The sequence below is a fragment of the Myotis davidii genome, unplaced genomic scaffold, assembly GCF_000327345.1.
Source record: "Myotis davidii unplaced genomic scaffold, ASM32734v1 scaffold149, whole genome shotgun sequence".
NCBI classification, from domain to species: domain Eukaryota; kingdom Metazoa; phylum Chordata; class Mammalia; order Chiroptera; family Vespertilionidae; genus Myotis; species Myotis davidii.
Genome location: NW_006352194.1, coordinates 4,932,533 through 4,941,067, shown reverse-complemented (window position 1 = coordinate 4,941,067; position 8,535 = coordinate 4,932,533). Strand labels below are relative to the sequence as shown.

At 40.1% G+C, this 8,535-nt stretch overlaps 1 protein-coding gene across 2 annotated transcripts in view; it reads left to right on the top strand.

The window, feature by feature from the left end:
• The window catches only part of CDC42 (cell division cycle 42), a 41,646-nt gene that overhangs the window by 607 nt on the left and 32,504 nt on the right, over positions 1 to 8,535 (top strand). The gene's annotated exons all lie outside the window — the stretch shown is intronic.

Sequence of the window (8,535 nt, the reverse complement as noted above, 5' to 3'; positions counted from 1 at the left end):
TGATCCCCGTCTCTCCGGTCTCTCTCTCTCTCTCTGCTGTAGGTTGAGCTCCTAATGCCATTTCCGTTTGCCTCTCCAGCTCGGTCTCTCCGCCTGCTCAGCGGAGCTTCCCTTTCTGGGAGTTACCTAACCAGCTCTCGAAACTGTCGTTCTGCCGCTTTCTTAATTCCTCTTACCAGGGGGAAATTTTCTTTGTTCGTTTGCTTTTTTCCCTCCCCTTTCAGTCCGAGAGAAATGCAGTGTGGAAGGTTACGTCATCGCAATATAAGGGGTGAGAGTTTTAACTCCTGCAAGTCAGGGATTCACCCCATCAAGGCAGCATTTTGCAGCCTCAGTTGGCTACCCTGCCCGCTTCTCAGTGCATCGTATTCAGAGATCTCTTCAAATCCCTGCCGTCTCAAAGGCACCCAAAAGCCAGGAAGGTTTACAATCTCAAGAGCAGTTTGTGCCAGGGAGTAAAGCGTAAGACAGCACCATGTACAGCCACTTACGAAGGCCATACCTTTAAAGACAGATCCCTGTGTACTCGAATGAAGTGAATTTATTTGTAGAAGCATCTTTGGTCCAGAAAGACTTGCCCAGACTCTCTCCTGTATGACTTACTGATGCGGAGAGCGCACCTAAGTCGACCGACGTGTGCTTTTTCTGTGACAAGGGAAAAGAGAATCGGTTTATCTCACCCCTCATCTTTGCTTGCTAGACATTTTTAGTTTTGTAAGTAAAAACGAGTTTTGGATTTATAACAAGAAAAACTTGAGTAACATTTTCAGACTTTTTGGATCACAGTATTTGTTCCCCAGAATGTTAGGTGTACACCCTTCATGGACTATAGGGTACAGTAGTAGCACAGAAGAAATGTTAGCATTGTAAAGCAGATGAGATCCAATTGTGTAATGCATTGTAAAAGTAGTTCTTGTTGGAACAAGTATTTTCCTATTGTTCTTCATTTGTATTGAGAGAATTAATTGCTTGCTAGGAAAAACATAAAAGAAGTGCAGGTTTAAATCGGCTTCCTGTAGTGTATAGGGTAGGTGTTGTAGATTGGATAGGTGTGGAGCTTGGAGCTTCTGAAATATGTTTGCCATAATCTATATCATGTTTTAAGAATGTAAAAATGGAACACAACCTGCTGTCTTGTTTCTTGACTCTTCTATATTTAAGATGTTTAAATGTACAAACTGTATATTAACTTGTATCTTTCCTCTTAAAATATAGCAAAATAGTTTGAGTTTATAGTGTTTACACTGAAGCAGTGAGATTGGTAATTAACTGAGTATTAAAAATGAGCTATTTTCTAGTAATTTCTTCAAGACCTAAGAAGTATCACATCCTCTTAAAATGTTTTCACATAATAATGAACAGTTGTACTTAGTTCAAATTATTTTTTCTGGAATCTAAGACAGTTGTTATAGCTAGAAGGTATTCTGGGGGTTTAACTCAAATATCATTGAGAGCCCTGGCCAGTGTGTTCAGTGGTTAGAGTGTTGGCGAACCAAATTGTTGGGGGTTTGTTTTCTGGCCAAGGGCATATACTTGGGTTGTAGGTTTGATCCCTGGTCCCCGGGGTGCATGTGGGTGGCAAGCAATGAATGTGTCTCACATTGATGTTTTTTTCTCTTTCTTCCCCCCCCTCTTTCTCTCTCTCTCTCCTCCCCTCCTCTTTCCTCCCTCCCCTTCCACTCTCTTAAAGCCCACTGAGATCAAATCTTGACTCTCTTGTAACTTAAGATTTGTTTTTTATTTGGATAATTTTTCCACTTAAAAGTTTATGGTCTATTAGAAAAGCATTTCTAGTTATTTCTAAAATGGTTACTCTAATAAAATGTATTAATCCAGGAGCTGTCACATTTGGAAAACTTTGAGGTACAATTTACTATGCCTATCTGGGAGTAGTATTTATAGGTATTCTTGGAAATAAAGGTCAGATTGTGCTTTTAATTTGTAGATAAATTTTAAATGCATTTATTGTTTTGGGGTCTTTTTCAAGAGGATAAGAAACAATGAGCATTTCAGGCTACAGGGCCTCTGCAGCAGGAGAAGGAGTGCTTAATATTTTGTGAACTTATTTCCCATAAATGGATCTATATAGCCCACTATATCAAAGAGCTTTATTCTAGGCCTTCAATATTCAATATTCTCTTCCAAATCTATTAGTTTCCCCCATTAGAATATAGGTTCTATGAGGGTAGGGCTTTGACTTCCCATGGTCACCGCTGTATCCCTAGAAATGTTTGTCAGATGAATGAATTTGATGATATTTGAGGGTTAATCTTTCTGCATACTTTTTTAAAACAAATACATTTTTAATGATTTCATAGAGGAAGGGAAAGGGAGAGAGAGATAGAAACAAATTATGAGAGAGAATCATGGATCGGCTGCCTCCTCCATGCCCCTTACTGGGGATGGAGCCTGCAACCCCAGCATGTGGTATGTGCCCTTGATCAGAATCAAATCTGGGACCTTTCAGTCTGTTTCATTCCTCTCTCTTTTTTTAAAAGTTGATTTGAAATATCCTCTGTTTCTTTATTTGCCATTAGCAGCTTATTTTTAAAAATATATATTTTATTGATTTTTTACAGAGAGGAAAGGAGAGGGATAGAGAGTTAGAAACATCGATCAGCTGCCTCCTGCATACTCCCCACTGGGGATGTGCCTGCAACCAAGGTACATGCCCTTGACCGGAATCGAACCTGGGACCCTTCAGTCCGAAGGTTGATGCTCTATCCACTGAGCCAAACCGGTCAGGGCCATTAGCAGCTTATTTATGCCACTTCTCCTCTACTCAACAGTATCAAGTTCCTGGTCATGTTATGCTTTGTCCCTTACTAGTTTCTACTTTTAGTTACTTATCTCTTCAGTCCAAAATATTTTTGGTAAAGCAATTTTCATTACTTGCCATTTCAGCTATGTCTGCCACTGCTGCTGTTAAAAGCCCTGGATGTCAAACCTCTTCTTCACTAGTTGCCCCTCAGACATTGGTCTCAAACTACTTATTTCATGAAGTGAAACCAGGTGTTTTGCCACCAAATGGTATTCCATTAAAAAAAAAAAAATTGTTTAGGAAAAGATTTTTTCTCAAATATTTAGCTATGCTGAAGTCCAGAACAGTTTCTAATACAGCAAACACCTATATATGGTTAAGTCATTCACCAAGCATTGGTGGTCTGTCACCTGAAGAGAACCTTGTTGCTCTCTCTCCTTTAACACTTACATCATTTTCTCCAAGAGTAAGCCATTAGGATTTGCCATTTTAATTCTGCTGCTGTGTGTTCTTCAGAAAAACGCTGCTAGTACAGTGATTAAAAGTGTAGAGTCTGAAACTGACTGCCTGGGTTAAAATCCTGGCTCTGCTATTTATTAGTTATGTGCAACCTAAGTAATGTCTTTGTGACTCAGGTTTACCTTCTGTATAATAAGACTTGCAATGGTCCCTGCCTCACAGTGTTATGAGAATCAAATCAGTTAATCTGTGGAAAGTACTTAAGACAATTCACTGGTGCATAGTAAGTGCAGTGTAGGTGTTTGCTCTTGTTACTATTACAACTTCACTTAGGCACCCACTTTTAAGCAGCTATCTGCGTTTTCCCTAAACATCCATATTTTAATAACCATCTCTCCCCCAGATTAATTTCATGAAACCGTTATTATTATAAAATTATTAAATGAAGTGGAAATTGTTGCCTGTTTTAAATTTTTGCCCATTATCTCAATCATCATCATAGAAGCAAAGTTGTAAGGTCCCAGGTATGCCTTGTGTGGTCTATGGACCAGCAGCATAAGCATCACTTTGGAGCTCATTTGAAATCTCAGGCTCCATCACAGTCCTACTGAAGTGAAATCTGCATTTAACATGACCCCCCAAGTGATTTTTATGCATGTTAAAGTTTGAAGCACCTCTTCAGAAACAGTGTTGAGTATTTTATTCTTAGTTTCTCCCCTACTTAGTTAAACATAATATTTTAGGCAGTGCACCAGAATTTATTGCAAAGATCATATCTTAAAGTAAATGTGAAACCTATTTGGTTTTAAAGGAATTATAGTTTGTTACCTATAGTGGAACGATCTCATCCTGTACTCATTATAGGCCAACGCTCTATCCACTGAGTCAAACCGGTTCTGGCAAGTTTTCTGCTTTTAAAAAAATATTTTAGATATATATTTTTATTGATTTCAGAGAGAAAGGGAGAGGGAGAGAGATAGAAACATCAATAATGAGAAGGAATCACTGATCAGCTGCCTCCTGCACACCCCCTACTGGGGATTGAACCTGCAACTCAGGCATGTTCAAAATCAGGAACAGATGTTTAGTTATTAAAATGCCATTGCCCACTTAACTAATAACTACATAATCTAAGATTCTAGTTTAGTATATCAGTTAACACATTTGAATTCAAATGACATTTTATTGGAAACGAATTTTTATGAAGAGAATCATTCATGGTTATGAAAACATGGTAAATACAAAATTGTCATTTTGCTGGTCAAATGTAAAAAGTTTTCTGCTTTTATTTTTATTTATTTATTTTTTATTTTTTTTAAAATATATTTTACTGATTTTTTACAGAGAGGAAGGGAGAGGGATAGAGAGTTAGAAACATCCATGAGAAAATAGAAATAAAAATATTCATTTCTCAGGATTCTATAGTCTTCCAAATCCATAGAAAATTACCAAAACATACAAAAGATATGGGAGGATACACACGCCAGGGAGGGAACTGCAATGGGAGCAGATCAAGGAGGAATTTTTGGCTTTATCTATATTTGAAATATTTTAGATATATATTTTTATTGATTTCAGAGAGAAAGGGAGAGGGAGAGAGATAGAAACATCAATAATGAGAAGGAATCACTGATCAGCTGCCTCCTGCACACCCCCTACTGGGGATTGAACCTGCAACTCAGGCATGTTCAAAAGTCAGTGCTCAACCACTGAGCCACTCTGGCTGGGCATGCTTTCTTTAAAATAAACCGTTATCTCCAGTCTCAAGGGAAGATGTTAGTAACAAAAATTTAGTCAGTCTTGGCTGCCATATTGAAAAATTCTTGATATTTTTTAAGGACTAAATTTAATTATTTTTCTAATAACTTTTCCTTTTTTTTAAAAAATATATTCTATTGATTTTTTACAGAGAGGAAGGGAGAGGAATAGAGAGGTAGAAACATCGATGAGAGGTATACATCAATCAGCTGCCTCCCGCACACCCCCCACTTGGCATGTGCCCTCAACCAAGGTACATGCCCTTGACCGGAATCGAACCTGGGGCCCTTCAGTCCACAGGCGGAGGCTCCATCCACTGAACCAAACCAGTCAGGGCCTTTTTTCTTTTTTTAAAAGTATTTGGTGTAGGAGAAATTCACCAGTGCTATCTCTTTGCAGTGTACACTCTAGAGTAGTGTTTCCTAACTCTTTTGAAATCAAGGCAGACATAGAAAATGCCACACTATAGTAAATGGATGAGGCTGCTCTTGGCTGACTGGAGTTGCTGAAGACCCCAGAAGAGCTGTAGGATCAGTGTCTCAGTCACACCTGTGTCCATTCTCTGTGTCCCAAGTGGCAATATGAAGCCATCTAGGGTTGGAAGTTAAACCACAGCCATCCTTTTCAGCTAAATAGATTATCACTGTTTGCTACTCCTTGTGGAAACAAGAGATTGAGGACAGATCAAATGAGCCAATGAAACAATGGAGAGATGAAGGAATAAAAGAATACTGTGTCGAGTATAAGAAGAGGATACGTTTTGTAGAAGAAAGCATAAGCAAGATTTCAGATACAATCCATTTGCTTTGTTGGTTGGCAGTTTAAGAATATTTGTAACTTTTTTTGGTTTACTTTTAAATCTGTTTAAAAGTAGATGAAGAGGAGTAGGAAGTAAAGAATAAAGTTTCTTAACAAAGCATCTGTGGTTTCCCGATTTTTCATTATAATACACCTTTGTTTTACCAGCCGAACACTATTTGAGAGGAGGTCAGTTTTGGAGTCTTCCGAAGTGGAATTTAACTATCACACTACTTTCCTAGAAAACCATATTTTTATTATGGAGTTTAAGATTAAAATTAATATTTTAAAATAAATTAGATTTTTAAAAAAAATATATTTTATTGATTTTTTACAGAGAGGAAGGGAGAGGGATAGAGAGTTAGAAACATCGATGAGAGAAACACCGACCAGCTGCCTCCTCTACACCTCCTACTGGGGATGTGCCTGCAACCAAGGTACATGTCCTTGATCGGAATCAAACCCGGGACCCTTGAGTCCGCAGGCTGACGCTCTATCCACTGAGCCAAACCGGTTTGGCAAATTAGATTTTATTTATTCATTTTTTACATATATATTTATTGATTTCAGAGAGGAAGGGAGAGGAAGAGAGAGAGATAGAGATAGAAACATCAATAATGAGAAGGAATCATTGATTGGCCGCCCTCTACATGCCTCCCACTGGGGATCAAGCCTGCAACCTGGGCGTGTGCCCTTGACTGGAATTGAACTTGGGACCCTTCAGTCTACAGGCTGTAGCTCTATCCACTGAGCCAAATCGGCCAGGGCAATAAATAATTAGATTTTAAAATGTAAACTTTTTTTGATAGCAATTTGTTTTATTGGTTAAAAAACCTAAGCATATATACAAAATTAGGTACACATTTTTTTTTAAAAATATATATATTTTATTGATTTTTCACAGAGAGGAAGGGAGAGAGAGAGTCAGAAACATCGATGAGAGAGAAACATCGACCCGCTGCCTCCTGCACATCTCCCACTGGGGATGTGCCCTCAACCCAAGTACATGCCCAGAATCGAACCCGGGACCCCTCAGTCCGCAGGCCGATGCTCCATCCACTGAGCCAAACCGGTTTCGGCAATTAGGTACACATTTAGATGCTTTTTTTGAAAGAATGGTTTAGTCTTTTTTTTTTTTTTTTTAAAAATATATTTTATTGATTTTTTACAGAGAGGAAAGGAGAGAGATAGAGAGTTAGAAACATCGATGAGAGAGAAACATCCATCAGCTGCCTCCTGCACATCTCCTACTGGGTATGTGCCCGCAACCCAGGTACATGCCCTTGACCGGAATCGAACCCGGGACCTTTTCAGTCCGCAGGCCGACACTCTATCCACTGAGCCAAACCGGTTTCGGCTGGTTTAGTCTTTTTAAACTAAGTTAAAAAAAAAAATAAAAACTGCAATTTTCAGCACTGTTTTTGAAACTTAAAAGTGCACCAATATACTTAGCTTCCTTACCTGCAAAACTAGTGGCTTGGTGCATGAATTCATGCACATTGAAAGGAAATTAATTAGAAGAAATAGTTTAATATCGCTGTTCACCCTTTATAATAGAAGTGTCAACCAAATTCACAATTGACAATGACAGATCGAAACACGTGTGCGATTGGCGCCAGCAAGAGTTTTATATGTTTCGTGCATGCGCGAGTCAACTTAGTATATATATATAGAATAAACTTGCTTAGTTAGACCTGCTTTGTGATTTAGCTACACTTTTTCCAGCCCAGTGAAGCACCCCAACTTCTCTTTGAGGTAATTGTCAGCAACACAGCAGTAAATATCAACACGAAGCAGATTGTATTGTAGATCACACAGGGAGAACAAAGGGTAAAATATTTAACTGCAGCAGTGTTTGATTATATTCTACGCAGTGAGAAAACCTGAAGTCATTTTCAAGGTCTACAATTTCATTTTAGTCGGGTCAAGTTTCTAAGCTTCTAAATCTCCGTTTTCTGGCTGATGAAAAGAAAATAGGATTCCATCGAGTCTTCTATCTGCTTACTCCAGGACTTATGTGAGGATCAAATGAGATGAGGCACAGGAAAACGCTTCACAGACATTTGGTTAAAGTGTAAAATGTTTCCACCTGGCTATAAAGCAAGTTGTGTTCCTGGGCTGAAGAAACTGCAAGGAGGCTAGTTGCTAGGGAGAGGAAGCTGGATGTTGCCACATGACATCATTACCCAGCACCCACAGCCACTGTTTCTGGGCTGAGCGGGGCTGTGGGCCGCATTTTGCGCCCTGGGGTCTTGGCAGTGTTGATTGTGATTTGGTGGGCTGTCGCTCCGTGGTGGTGGTGGGCCCTATGTTCCACTTGGGGGAAGCTGAGTGTTGCTTTGTGGGCACCAGGTCTGCAGTGCCATTTCTCTATAAATGGCCAGTGTACGTCATGGCCGCTCCTGCGTTGAGTGTCTGTCCCCTGGTGGTCAGTGCGCATCATAGCAACCAGTCGGATGATCGGATACTTAGCATATTAGCCTTTTATGTAGATAGATATATATAGACTAGGGGCCCGGTGCACGAAATTCGGGGGAGTGTCCCTCAGCCCAGCCTGCCCTCTCTCACATACTGGGAACCCTCAGGTGTTGACCCCCATCACCCTCCAATCGCAGGATCGGTCCCTTGCCCAGGCCTGACGCCTCTGCCAGAGGTTTCATGCCTGGGCAGGGGACCCTCATTTCCCCCACCACTGGTTCTGCCCCCAGCCCAGGCCTGATGCCTCTGGCCCCGGCGTCCGGCCTGGGCAGGGGGCCCTC